The 15,217-nt window shown below is 46.9% G+C and overlaps 1 long non-coding RNA gene across 2 annotated transcripts in view; it reads right to left on the bottom strand.

Moving 5' to 3' along the window:
• The window catches only part of LOC143788097 (uncharacterized), a 31,163-nt gene extending 16,247 nt beyond the window's left edge, over positions 1-14,916 (bottom strand). For both annotated transcript variants that reach the window (XR_013218556.1, XR_013218555.1), the window contains exon 1: positions 14,724-14,916. This is a non-coding gene — a long non-coding RNA (uncharacterized LOC143788097). The remainder of the gene's footprint in view (positions 1-14,723) is intronic.
• Between the last annotated feature and the right edge of the window lie 301 nt (positions 14,917-15,217).

The raw sequence follows: 15,217 nt of genomic DNA on the forward strand, positions 1-15,217 counted from the left end.
AGTTTTCGGAGAGTTTCTGCTTGTCTTTCTTCCCTCCCAGAGCTGCTGTTTTGGTGTGAACGGCCTCCCACCCTCATAAATTTTTTGCTTGATGATGCTCCAAAGGTTCTCTATAGGGTTGAGGTCAGGGGAAGATGGCGGCCACACCATGAGTTTATCTCTTTTTATGCCCATAGCAGCCAATGACTCAGGGATTCTTTGCAGCATGAGATGGGGCATTGTCAGCATGAAGATGATTTTGCTCCTGAAGGCACGTTTCTGCTTTTTAGACCATGGAGGAAAGTTGTCAGTCAGAAACTCTATATACTTTGCGGAGGTCATTTTCACACCTTCAGGAACATTAAAGGGCCCTACCAGCTGTTTCTCCATGATTCCGGCCCAAAACATGACTCCTCCACCTCCTTGCTGATGTTGCAGCCTTGTTGGGACATGGTGGCCTCCACCAACCATCCACTACTCCATCCATCTGGACCATCCAGGGTTGCTCGACACTCATCAGTAAACAAGACTGTTTGGAAATTAGTCTTCATGTATGTCTGGGCCCACTGCAACTGTTTCTGCTTGTGAACACTGTTTAGGGGTAGCCTAATAGCAGGTTTATGCACCACAGCAAGCCTTTGAAGGATCCTACACCTTGAGGTTCGAGGGACTCCAGAGGCACCAGCAGCTTCAAATATCTGTTTGCTGCTTTGTAATGGTATCTTGGCAGCTGCTCTCTTAGGGTACCGTCACACAGTACCATTTTAATCGCTACGACGGCACGATCCGTGACGTCGCAGCGATCGTATTATTATCGCTCCAGCGTCGTAGACTGCGGTCACACGGTGCAATCACGGCGCTGGAGCGATGCCGAAGTCCCCGGTAACCAGGGTAAACATCGGGTAACTAAGCGCAGGGCCGCGCTTAGTAACCCGATGTTTACCCTGGTTACCAGCGTAAACGTAAAAAAAAACAAACAGTACATACTTACATTCCGGTGTCTGTCCCCGGCGTTCTGCTTCTCTCCACTGTGTAAGCGCCATAGCCGGAAAGCAGAGCGGTGACGTCAGACGTCACCGCTGTGCTCGCTTTCCGGCTGGCAGACGCTCACACAGTGGAGAGAAGCTGAGACGCCGGAGGACAGACACCGGAATGTAAGTATGTGCTGTTTGTTTTTTTTTACGTTTACGCTGGTAACCAGGGTAAACATCGGGTTACTAAGCGCGGCCCTGCGCTTAGTTACCCGATGTTTACCCTGGTTACAAGCGAACACATCGCTGGATCGGTGTCATACACAACGATCCAGCGATGTCAGCGGGTGATCAAGCGACGAAAGAAAGTTCCATACGATCTGCTACGACGTACGATTCTCAGCAGGATCCCTGATCGCTGCTGCGTGTCAGACACTGCGATATCGTAACGATATCGCTAGAACGTCACGAATCGTACCGTCGTAGCGATCAAAATGGTACTGTGTGACAGTACCCTTAATCCAATGAATTTGTCTGGCAGAAACCTTCCTCATTATGCCTTTATCTGCATGAACTCTGTCTGTGCTCTGTTTCAGTCACAAATCTCTTCACAGTATGATGATCACTCCTAAGTTTTCAGGAAATATCTAATGTTTTCATCCCTTCACCAAGGCATTGCACTATTTAACACTTTTCAGCAGAGAGATCCTTTTTCTTTCCCATATTACTTGAAACCTGTGGCTGTTTAATAATGTAGAACATCATTTTTAAGTAGTTTTCTTTTAATTAGAATCACCTGGAAAACTAATTATCACATGTGTTTAAGATTGATTTCAGTGATCCATTGAGCCCTGAGACACAATACATCCACAAGATTATTTGAAAAACAAAACAATTAAATCTTTATGACACTTAAATCCAATTTGCATAATAATTTGGAACAGTGTGTAATTGTTTTTGGATCATAGGAAGAAACTACAATATTTTCCTAACTATAAGGTGCAATACTTTACCGTACAGAGCAGATGCCGAATCACAGAAGTAAGATTAACTCCTTCACTGCTGTGGACCCACCGGGAAGCTGGCATTAAACTAAACCCTCCATTAACCTGGACCATTGGAAAAGCTGGGATTAACCCCTTAAATACCAGGGAACTTGGCACTAACCCCTGCACTATCCCAGATTATCAGGGGGGCTTATATTATCCCCGTAAATACAATGAAGCACAAAGGAACCTAGTACTAAGCCCTGCTCTATCCCAGACCACTGGGGACAATTATATTAACCCCTTAGTTACACTAAAATTACCAGGGACCCTGGCACCTACAGTATCCTAGAAACTAGATTACCCTTTCACTACCCTACAGCAGTGAGGAGCCGAGCACTAACCCCTGCGCTGCCCGCTATCATCAGGGGCATCATTGTATCGTAGTACACCCAGACCCCAGCACTTACCCCATGCACTATCCTGGATCACTGGTAACGCTAGAATTAACCCCTTCTCTGAACTACAGCACAAAGGGATCTGTTATCGAGGAACATTGGTAAATTTGGGATTAACTCCGTCCTTAACTACTCTTGAGCACCTGGGAGTATGGCATTTACCTCTGCAATATGCTAGATCTTCGAGAAAGCTTATATTAACCTCTTAACTAGAGTTAAGCAAATTTTTCAATATTCGGTTTGGATTACAATCGCTGGCGAATATTGTTTTTGCAATATTCGCAGAACACACCCGAACTCCATTGGAGTTAATGGGAGTAGAAATGAACGAATATGTTCGGAAATGATCATCAAACATAAATTTGGCACAAATAGGGTAACAATATGGCATGAATATGGCAAATTCAGATTCGGCGATCGTTTCCGAACAAATTTACTAATCTCTACCCTTAACCACCATAGCGCACTTTGGACCCAACACTTACTCTTTCACTATCCTAGATGGTATTGACCCCTTGACCCCTCACCCTTCACTATCCTAGACGGTATTGACCCCTCACCCTTCACTATCCTATACGGTATTGACCCCTCACCCTTCACTATCCTTGACGGTATTGTTCCCTCACCCTTCACTATCCTAGATGGTATTGACCCCTCACCCTTCACTATCCTAGATGGTATTGACCCCTCACCCTTCACTATCTTAGACGGTATTGACTCCTCACCTTTCACTATCCTAGACAGTATTGACCCCTCACCCTTCACTATACTAGACGGTATTGACCCCTCACCCTTCACTATACTAGACGGTATTGACCCCTCACCCTTCACTATCCTAGACGGTATTGACCCCTCACCCTTCACTATCCTTGATGGTATTGACCCCTCACCCTTCACTATCCTATACGGTATTGACCCCTCACCCTTCACTATCCTTGACGGTATTGACCCCTCACACTTCACTATCCTAGACGGTATTGACCCCTCACCCTTCACTATCCTAGATGGTATTGACCCCTCACCCTTCACTATCCTAGACAGTATTGACCCCTCACCCTTCACTATCCTAGACGGTATTGACCCCTCACCCTTCACTATCCTAGTCGGTATTGACCCCTCACCCTTTCACTATCCTAAACGGTATTGACCCCTCACCCTTCACTATCCTAGTCGGTATTGACCCCTCACCCTTCACTATCCTAACCGGTATTGACCCCTCACCCTTCACTATCCTAGACAGTATTGACCCCTCACCCTTCACTATCCTAGTGTTGTGAATTTGGATTCTGGGCTCCCCCGGTGGCCGCTTGTGGAATTGGACTTGTCATCCTCTTTCCTGTTTCACCTGATTCCATCAGTAGTGGGTGTCGCTATTTAAGCTCATTTCTCTGGTGGTTTCTTGCCGGTCAACAATGTTATCTGATGCCTCTCAGTGCTTGTTCCTGCTTCTAGACAACTACTAGATAAGTTGGACTTTTGTCCATGTTTTGTTTTGCCTATTTGTTCCAGTTCACAGCTGAAGTTTTGTTACTGTGTCTGGAAAGCTCTCGTTGATCAGGGATTGCTACTCTGGCGTTATGAGTTAATGCCAGAGTTTAAGGTAATCTCTGGATGGTGTTTTGTTAGTGTTTTTCTGCTGACCATGAAAGTATACTATCTGTCTTCTGCTATCTAGTAAGCGGACCTCAAATTTGCTAAGACTATTTTCCTGCTGCGTTTGTTGTTTCATCTGAACTCACCGTCATTATATGTGGGGGGCTACTGTCTTCTTTGGAATATTTCTCTAGAGGTGAGCCAGGTCTTATATTTCCCTCTGCTAGCTATTTAGGTCTTAGGCCAGAGCTGGGCATCTAGCGATAAATAGGAAATGCTACCTGGCTATTTCTAGTTGCGCGGCAGGCTTAGTTCATGGTCAGTATAGTTTCATCTTCCGAGAGCTTGTCCCTCTATAGGCTTGCTATTATCTCTGCCTGCAGAGATCATGACAGTTTGACCGGCCAATAAAGTGTTAAAGACCCAGGTTCAGAAAGGAGAGTTATAAGAAGTCTGCTGGAATTTTTTTTTTTTTTTTTCCTCCAGTCTGCCTTGCTGCAGTCTTTTTTCTCTCTCTCCTCCTAATCTCTGTATGCTCTGTGTGCACCTGACAATAATGGATCTCCAGAGTGTAACTGCGGGTTTGAATAATCTCATCACGAAAGTACAAAATTTACAAGATTTTGTGGTACATGCTCCGGTATCTGAGCCGGGAATTCCTTTGCCGGAGTTCTTCACAGGGAATAGAGCTAGCTTCCAGAATTTCCGAAATAATTGTAAGCTTTATTTGTCCCTGAAGTCTCGTTCAGCTGGAGACCCTGCTCAGCAGGTTAGGATTGTGATTTCCTTGCTCAGGGGTGACCCTCAAGATTGGGCCTTCTCATTGCCAGCAGGGGATCCTGCGTTACGCGATGTGGATGCGTTTTTTCTGGCCTTGGGCTTGCTTTATGAGGAACCTCATTTGGAACTTCAGGCAGAAAAAACTTTGATGGCACTATCTCAGGGGCAAGACGAAGCTGAAGTTTTCTGCCAAAAATTCCGTAAATGGTCTGTGCTTACTCAGTGGAATGAGTGCGCCTTGGCGGCAACTTTCAGAGAAGGTCTCTCTGATGCCGTTAAGGATGTTATGGTGGGGTTCCCTTTGCCTGCAGGTCTGAATGAGTCCATGACAATGGCTATTCAGATTGATAGGCGTCTGCGGGAGCGCAAACCGGTGCACCATCTGGCGGTGTCTATGGAAAAGACGCCAGAAAGTATGCAGTGTGATAGAATTCTGTCCAGGAGCGAGCGACAGAATTTTAGACGGAAGAATGGATTGTGTTTCTATTGTGGGGATTCTACTCATGTTATATCGGCATGCTCTAGGCGTACAAAGAAGCTTGATAAGTCTGTTTCCATTGGCACCATTCAGTCTAAGTTTATTTTGTCTGTAACCCTGATTTGCTCTTTGTCATCCATTGCCACGGACGCCTATGTTGACTCTGGCGCCGCTCTGAGTCTTATGGATTGGTCCTTTGCCAATCGTTGTGGTTTTGATTTAGAGCCTTTGGAGACTCTTATTCCTCTGAAGGGGATTGACTCCACCCCATTGGCTGATAATAAACCACAGTACTGGACACAAGTAACCATGCGTATCAATCCGGATCACCAGGAGATTATTCGTTTCCTGGTGCTGTATAATTTACATGACGATTTGGTACTGGGATTGCCATGGTTGCAGTCTCACAACCCAGTCTTGGACTGGAGAGCAATGTCTGTGTTGAGCTGGGGATGTAAGGGTATTCATGGGGACGTACCTTTGGTTTCTATTTCGTCGTCCATTCCCTCTGAAGTCCCTGAGTTCCTCTCTGATTATCAAGACGTCTTTGACGAACCCAAGCTTGGGTCGTTACCTCCGCACCGTGAGTGCGATTGTGCCATAGATTTGATACCGGGTTGTAAATATCCAAAGGGTCGTTTGTTTAATTTGTCTGTGCCGGAACATGCTGCTATGCGGGAATATATAAAGGAGTCTTTGGAAAAGGGACATATTCGTCCATCTTCTTCTCCCTTGGGAGCTGGGTTTTTCTTTGTCTCAAAAAAAGACGGCTCTTTGAGACCATGTATTGATTATCGGCTTCTGAATAAGATCACTGTTAAGTATCAATACCCATTGCCATTGCTTACTGATTTGTTTGCTCGTATAGAGGGTGCTAAGTGGTTCTCTAAAATTGATCTTCGTGGGGCGTATAATTTGGTGCGGATCAGGCAGGGGGATGAGTGGAAGACCGCATTTAATACGCCCGAGGGCCACTTTGAGTATTTGGTCATGCCTTTTGGTCTTTCTAATGCCCCTTCAGTTTTCCAGTCTTTTATGCATGATATTTTCCGCGATTTTCTGGATAAATTTATGATAATATATCTGGATGATATTCTGATTTTTTCTGATGACTGGGACTCTCATGTCCAGCAGGTCAGGAGAGTTTTTCAGGTTCTGCGGTCTAATTCTTTATGTGTGAAGGGGTCTAAGTGCGTTTTTGGGGTCCAGAAAATTTCCTTTTTGGGGTATATTTTTTCTCCCTCTTCCATTGAGATGGATCCCGTCAAGGTGCAAGCTATTTGTGACTGGACTCAGCCCTCCTCTCTTAAGGGTCTTCAGAGATTTTTGGGCTTTGCCAACTTTTACCGCCGATTTATTGCTGGTTTTTCGGATGTCGTTAAACCACTGACTGATTTGACCAGACAAGGCGCTGATGTTGCTAATTGGTCCCCTCATGCTGTAGAGGCCTTTCAGGAGCTTAAGCGCCGTTTTGCCTCTGCCCCTGTGTTGCGTCAGCCTGATGTGAATCTGCCTTTTCAGGTTGAGGTTGACGCTTCGGAGATCGGAGCTGGGGCAGTGTTGTCGCAGAAAGGTTCCGACTGCTCCGTCATTAGGCCTTGTGCCTTCTTTTCTCGCAAATTTTCGCCCGCAGAGCGGAATTATGATGTTGGGAATCGGGAGCTTTTGGCCATGAAGTGGGCGTTTGAGGAGTGGCGCCATTGGCTCGAGGGGGCTAGGCATCAGGTGGTGGTATTGACTGACCACAAAAATTTGATTTATCTTGAGACTGCCAGACGCCTGAATCCTAGACAGGCGCGCTGGTCTTTATTTTTTTCTCGCTTTAATTTTGTGGTGTCATACCTACCGGGTTCTAAGAATGTTAAGGCAGATGCCCTTTCTAAGAGTTTTGACCCGGACTCTCCTGGTAATTCTGAACCCACAGGTATCCTTAGGGAGGGAGTAATTTTGTCGGCCGTTTCTCCTGATCTGCGGCGGTCCTTGCAAGAGTTTCAGGCGGATAGACCGGATCGTTGTCCGCCTGATAGACTGTTTGTTCCGGATGATTGGACCAGCAGAGTCATCTCTGAGGTACATTCTTCTGCATTGGCAGGTCATCCCGGAATTTTTGGTACCAGGGATTTGGTGGCAAGATCCTTCTGGTGGCCTTCTCTGTCACGAGATGTGCGAGTCTTTGTGCAGTCATGTGACGTTTGTGCTCGGGCCAAGTCTTGTAGTTCTCGGGCTAGCGGACTGTTGTTGCCCTTGCCTATTCCTAAGAGGCCTTGGACACACATCTCGATGGATTTTATTTCAGATCTGCCTGTTTCCCAGAAGATGTCTGTCATCTGGGTGGTCTGTGACCGTTTCTCTAAAATGGTCCATTTGGTTCCTCTGCCCAAGTTGCCTTCTTCTTCTGAGTTGGTTCCTCTGTTTTTTCAGAATGTTGTCCGATTGCACGGTATTCCTGAGAATATTGTTTCTGACAGAGGTACCCAATTTGTGTCTAGATTTTGGCGGGCATTCTGTGCTAGGATGGGCATAGATTTGTCTTTTTCATCTGCTTTTCACCCTCAGACTAATGGCCAGACCGAGCGGACTAATCAGACCCTTGAGACATATCTGAGGTGTTTTGTCTCTGCTGACCAGGATGATTGGGTTGCTTTTTTGCCATTGGCAGAGTTCGCCCTCAATAATCGGGCCAGTTCTTCCACCTTGGTGTCCCCGTTTTTCTGTAATTCGGGGTTTCACCCTCGATTTTCCTCCGGTCAGGTGGAATCCTCGGATTGTCCTGGAGTGGATGCGGTGGTGGAGAGATTGCATCACATCTGGGGGCAGGTTATGGACAATTTGAAGTTGTCCCAGGAGAAGACTCAGCGTTTTGCCAACCGTCATCGTCGTGTTGGTTCTCGGCTTTGTGTTGGAGATTTAGTGTGGTTGTCTTCTCGTTTTGTCCCTATGAGGGTCTCTTCTCCTAAGTTTAAACCTCGGTTCATCGGCCCTTATAGAATATTGGAGATTCTTAATCCTGTTTCTTTCCGTTTGGACCTCCCTGCGTCCTTTTCCATTCATAACGTTTTTCATCGGTCGTTATTGCGCAGGTATGAGGTACCTGTTGTACCTTCAGTTGAGCCTCCTGCTCCGGTGTTGGTTGAGGGTGAGTTGGAGTACGTTGTGGAGAAAATTTTGGACTCTCGTGTTTCCAGACGGAAACTCCAGTATCTGGTCAACTGGAAGGGTTACGGCCAGGAGGATAATTCTTGGGTCAATGCATCTGATGTTCATGCTTCTGATCTTGTTCGTGCCTTCCATAGGGCTCATCCTGGTCGCCCTGGTGGATCTGGTGAGGGTTCGGTGCCCCCTCCTTGAGGGGGGGGTACTGTTGTGAATTTGGATTCTGGGCTCCCCCGGTGGCCGCTTGTGGAATTGGACTTGTCATCCTCTTTCCTGTTTCACCTGATTCCATCAGTAGTGGGTGTCGCTATTTAAGCTCATTTCTCTGGTGGTTTCTTGCCGGTCAACAATGTTATCTGATGCCTCTCAGTGCTTGTTCCTGCTTCTAGACAACTACTAGATAAGTTGGACTTTTGTCCATGTTTTGTTTTGCCTATTTGTTCCAGTTCACAGCTGAAGTTTTGTTACTGTGTCTGGAAAGCTCTCGTTGATCAGGGATTGCTACTCTGGCGTTATGAGTTAATGCCAGAGTTTAAGGTAATCTCTGGATGGTGTTTTGTTAGTGTTTTTCTGCTGACCATGAAAGTATACTATCTGTCTTCTGCTATCTAGTAAGCGGACCTCAAATTTGCTAAGACTATTTTCCTGCTGCGTTTGTTGTTTCATCTGAACTCACCGTCATTATATGTGGGGGGCTACTGTCTTCTTTGGAATATTTCTCTAGAGGTGAGCCAGGTCTTATATTTCCCTCTGCTAGCTATTTAGGTCTTAGGCCAGAGCTGGGCATCTAGCGATAAATAGGAAATGCTACCTGGCTATTTCTAGTTGCGCGGCAGGCTTAGTTCATGGTCAGTATAGTTTCATCTTCCGAGAGCTTGTCCCTCTATAGGCTTGCTATTATCTCTGCCTGCAGAGATCATGACACCTAGACGGTATTGACCCCTCACCCTTCACTATCCTAGATGGTATTGACCCCTCACCCTTCACTATCCTAGATGGTATTGACCCCTCACCCTTTCACTATCCTAGATGGTATTGACCCCTCACCCTTCACTATCCTAGATGGTTTTGACCCCTCACCCTTCACTATCCTAGACAGTATTGACCCCTCACCCTTCACTATCCTAGTCGGTATTGACCCCTCACCCTTCACTATCCTAGACGGTATTGACCCCTCACCCTTCACTATCCTAGACCGTATTGACCCCTCACCCTTCACTATCCTTGTCAGTATTGACCCCTCACCCTTCACTATCCTATACGGTATTGACCCCTCACCCTTCACTATCCTAACCGGTATTGACCCCTCACCCTTCACTATCCTACATGGTATTGACCCCTCACCCTTCACTATCCTAGATGGTATTGACCCCTCACCCTTCACTATCCTAGTCGGTATTGACCCCTCACCCTTCACTATCCTAGTCGGTATTGACCCTTCACCTTTCACTATCCTAGACGGTATTGACCCCTCACCCTTCACTATCCTAGATGGTATTGACACCTCACCCTTCACTATCCTAGACGGTATTGACCCCTCACCCTTCACTATCCTAGATGGTATTGACCCCTCACCCTTCACTATCCTAGACGGTATTGACCCCTCACCCTTCACTATCCTAGTCAGTATTGACCCCTCACCCTTCACTATCCTAGACGGTATTGACCCCTCACCCTTCACTATCCTAGACGGTATTGACCCCTCACCCTTCACTATCCTAGATGGTATTGACCCCTCACCCTTCACTATCCTAGTCGGTATTGACCCCTCACCCTTCACTATCCTAACCGGTATTGACCCCTCACCCTTCACTATCCTAGATGGTATTGACCCCTCACCCTTCACTATCCTAGTCGGTATTGACCCCTCACCCTTCACTATCCTAGTCGGTATTGACCCCTCACCCTTCACTATCCTAGTCGGTATTGACCCCTCACCCTTCACTATCCTAGACAGTATTGACCCCTCACCCTTCACTATCCTAGACGGTATTGACCCCTCACCTTTCACAATCCTAGACGGTATTGACCCCTGACCCTTCACTATCCTAGATGGTATTGACCCCTCACTATTCTAGATGCTATTAACCCTTTATCATGTTAGCCCAACAGGGACCTTAACCTGGAGCATGAGAGAAGCTGGCATTAACCTCTTAAATACTCCAGACCAACAGGAAAACCAGAAATACAAAATCTGTAAACCATCTAGAAAGCATTCAGCCGTTCAGCAGCCCGGACTAGCGCAGCGCCGACATTACTCCCACCATCACGGAAGCGGACTTGAATACTAGACCATGGAGGATGCGAAGCCTAAACCCCCTTGTTTCCCCCTTGGCCGCACACCTGTAATGTGCATTTGTAATATTGGTGTATTATTAGGGGACAGAGGGGCATTTAGGCCCCCATATACCAGGGTCAGGGGCAAATGCTTCCTCCGGACCAGAAAGGAAGCTGCTATTAACTCTTTGCAGCTGATGCCCCTGTGTCTACAGTGAATTTACTGGGCGCTTTTATTTCACTTTCTTTCAATTAATTAACCTTATTTTCAGGATGAACATTATTAACTTCCGAAAGGCTCCTAAATAGGGGAAAGGTCATTCTGTCACATAAGTTTTATCATGGAACATATTATTATTATTATTTATTATTATTATAGCACCATTTATTCCATGGCGCTTTACATGTGAGGAGGGGTATACATAATAAAAACAAGTACAATAATCTTAAACAATACAAGTCATAATGGTCCAGGAGGAGTGAGGACCCTGCCCGCGAAGGCTCACAATCTACAAGGGATGGGTGAGGATACAGTAGGTGAGGATAGAGCTGGTCGTGCAGCGGTTTGGTCGATCGGTGGTTACTGCAGGTTGTAGGCTTGTCGGAAGAGGTGGGTCTTCAGGCTCTTTTTGAAGGTTTCGATGGTAGGCGAGAGTCTGATGTGTTGTGGTAGGGGGTTCCAGAGTAGGGGGGATGCATGAGAGAAATCTTGTATGCGATTGTGGGAAGAGGAGATAAGAGGGGAGTAGAGAAGGAGATCTTGTGAGGATCGGAGGTTGTGTGCAGGTGAGTACCGGGAGACGAGGTCACAGCTGTATGGAGGAGACAGGTTGTGGATGGCTTTGTACGTCATGGTTAGGGTTTTGTACTGAGTCTCTGGGCAATGGGGAGCCAGTGAAGGGATTGGACAGAGGGGAGAGGCCGGGGAATAGCGGGGGGACAGGTGGATTAGTCGGGCAGCAGAGTTTAGAATAGATTGGAGTGGTGCCAGAGTGTTCGAGGGGAGGCCACAGAGCAGGAGGTTGCAGTAGTCAAGGCGAGAGATGATGAGGGCATGGAATAGGGTTTTTGCAGATTCTTGGTTGAGGAATGAACGGATTCGTGAAATATTTTTGAGTTGAAGTCGGCAGGAAGTGGAAAGTGCTTGGACATGTGGTTTGAAGGAGAGATCAGCGTCAAGGATTACCCCGAGGCAGCGAGCTTGTGGGACTGGGGAGAGTGGGCAGCCATTTACTGTAATGGTTAGGTTCGTTGGGGGGGTCGCATGAGATGGGGGAAAGATGATGAATTCTGTTTTGTCCATGTTAAGTTTGAGAAATCTAGCGGAGAAGAAGGATGAAATAGTGGACAGACATTGAGGGATTCTGGTTAGTAGGGAGGTGATAACTGGTCCAGAGATGTAGATCTGTGTGTCATCAGCATAGAGGTGATACTGAAAGCCATGAGATTCTATGAGCTGTCCCAGGCCAAAGGTGTAAATGGAGAAGAGCAGGGGCCCAAGGACTGAACCTTGTGGGACTCCGACAGATAGGGGGCGAGGTGAGGAGGTGGTGTGTGAGTGGGAGACGCTGAATGTCCGGTCTGTTAGGTATGATGAGATCCAGGATAGGGCCAAGTCTGTGATGCCAAGGGATGAGAGGGTCTGTAATAATAGGGAATGGTCCATTGTGTCAAAAGAAGAGGACAGGTCCAGGAGGAGGAGGACAGAGTAGTGTCTCTTGCTCTTGGCGGTTAAGAGGTCATTGGTGACCTTAGTTAGGGCAGTTTCAGTGGAGTGGTGTGACCGGAAGCCAGATTGTAAGCGGTCAAAGAGGGAGCAAGAAGAGATGGGAGGACAGTTCAAGATGGACGTGTTGTTCCAGTAGTTTGGAGGCATAGGGGAGAAGTGATATAGGGCGATAGCTAGATACAGAGGATGGGTGAAGAGAGGACTTTTTGAGGATAGGTGTGATGGAGGCATGTTTAAAACTTGAGGGGAAAACACCAGTTGTTAGTGATAGATTGAAGAGATGGGTTAGGGTTGGGATGAAGACTGTGGTGAGGTTTGGGATGAAGTGGGATGGGAGCGGGTCAAGTGCACAGGTGGTGAGATACCTGACTCTTGAGAGTTTTTTTTCCTGGTAACATTGTGGCAAATCTTCACTTTATCTTTCTAATTCGCTCATCAAGTTGCAACTCAATAAAGTAACAAACAATGGAGGCGAGAAGGTGAGTGGATGAGTGCGGCAGATTGCACAAGTCTCTAACTTTGTGGGAAAATTGAATTTCTTTTTTTTTTTAGACTCCACTTACCCTAAAACCCTTTATTAGGAGACCCAGGCGTTAAATTTGCCTTATCTGATGTTCCTTGGCTGTTACTAGGGAGAAAGACATAGAAGAGTTGTCTTTTGGCCGCTCACCTCTCCTCTTCACCGTAGGACGCTACCTCCTTACGTGCGATAAGTGACCTCACACGTCGCGGTCACTGACAGGTGCACATTAATGCCACTCTCTGACATATGCAATTAGACATTGCACCAGATGGGAGATATCCCACAGTCCGGGCCCCAAAAACACCGAGAATTGCTTGATTCTAATTGCATTCTCTGGTATTTGGCCTGTGACTTACTAATAAGGGTCATGTGGCCTTGGAACGTTATGGGCTTTAGCAAGGGCCTAATGATAATGTCTAATATTTCACCTTTCACAAACATTCCCTTCTTATGCCTTCAGCCATCCAAGAGAAACCCAATATTCCTCCTAATTTCTGCAATCAGTTACTGTTGCCAGACGGCTCCGTTACATTTCTGCACTTATATTTTTAGATGCAGCTTTGTGTTGTCTAGAAATAATAATAGAAAGTCCAGACAATATGTGTAGAATGTATTTATATATTATTTTACCCCAAATTTCTATTGAATCTGAGTTTTTTTTATTCAATTTTTGCAAATGCAATAAATAGCGGCCTGCTGACCGTCACTGGATTATAAGGGCAGGGCAGAGTCTTTAAGAAAGAAACCAAAACAATAAACTTTTGCCCGTATCTCGGCTGACTTGGACCGGTGAAGTAATATGGTCATTAATGGTCCCACGTGGAGGAGACGATCCCATCAGAGGATCAGGCGGCTGCAGGACCTGGGCGTCATGGGCCAGGGAGAGGCGAATATACAAGGTTTCGCTTTTTTAACTCCTTACCAGGAGATTCGATTTCTACTTAAATTGATGTGAACAAATCTCTATCGCAATTTATTCAGGAGCGGAGGCAGATTGTAAGGACGGGTCTGCGGGATCAGACTAGACAAACGGTTTGTAGACACAATCAGGGAATCCCATAGATCAGATGAGGAGCTGCATATAGAACGCCCGCCAGGGTTGTGGGATACTCGGCACCGGGTCTGGTACTTAAGGGATGTGTCACGGCGGCGACCCGGTCAGTGGCCCTAGGCGCCCATGTTAAAGGGACGGTCTTTAAAGGGGTTAGATTAATAATAATAGTTTGTGACGCCACCTGTGGTATTCGGTCAGGGGTGACCGACGCTGCTTAAAGGGGTCCACTGAGGTGATGTTATGACAGCAGGGATGGTATGGCTTCCCACAGGTGAATCTGGGTCCCCAGGGCTCCCGGTGTAGTAGGGACAGGTGGTAGGTGGTATAGTAAGAAACGGAGGACACAAGGCTGCAGTCTCTTTACTTGCTTTTAGCCAGCCACAGTCTAGGGTACCGGATCACAGGTGCTGGTGTGGTCCGGCCGGCTTGGAAGCTAATTGGGAATCCTTCTAACCAGGTGGGGTTGGAAGCCTTCCTTCTAGTCCTGTGTTATAGTCCCTTGCTGCCTTAGGCCTCACACAAGGTCCTCACATTCTCTCTCTGTCCCCCTTTAAGTAGGACACTAACCCGAAAGGTACGACAGGTAACTCGAGCCTTTTTACAGGATCTCTGTCACGACCCGGGCTCTATGTGTTACTGTGTCCTTGGGTGTTAATGGTGGACAGGTAACTTGCAATCAGCTGTCCACCAGTTTCTGCCGTGGGGCATGAAGTTACCCCCACAACCTCGGTCTTCCAGCTACCTGTATCTGCGCTAAGCGTGGAGGAATTTCAGTCGCAGCTTCCCTCTCTAGCTCTTCTCTTCGCCTTTGCTTCTTCTCCCTCTCAGTCTCTTTACAAGTTGCTCTGCTCTCTTTTTCCTTCCCAGGAGCGTCAGAATCACTCGTCTGCACGGCCCCAGCTTTCCTTCCTGACTCCTCGCTCTCCTCTCACCAACTGTCTAGCTCCAACTGCCTAGCAACTGCCTAGCAGCTGCCTAGCAACTGACTCCTCCTCCCGACCAGAAAGAGCAGCCCCCCGTGAAGTGGGGTGTAGAGCTCCACCTTCTGGCCTGGAGTCAGAACACTGTTGTATGTACTGAATACCTGTTAAAGGGATCCTTCCTCGCTTCCTAGCGTGATATCACTCTCCCCGTGAGGAAAGCAATGCCACTGTAATAATCAGGAACCTGCAGTGTTACACATATACAAATCAGTAGACAAGAAAAAAACAGAAAAAATTCCACAAAGTTGTTTCA

This window comes from Ranitomeya variabilis, chromosome 8 (genome assembly GCF_051348905.1).
Source record: "Ranitomeya variabilis isolate aRanVar5 chromosome 8, aRanVar5.hap1, whole genome shotgun sequence".
NCBI lineage: Eukaryota > Metazoa > Chordata > Amphibia > Anura > Dendrobatidae > Ranitomeya > Ranitomeya variabilis.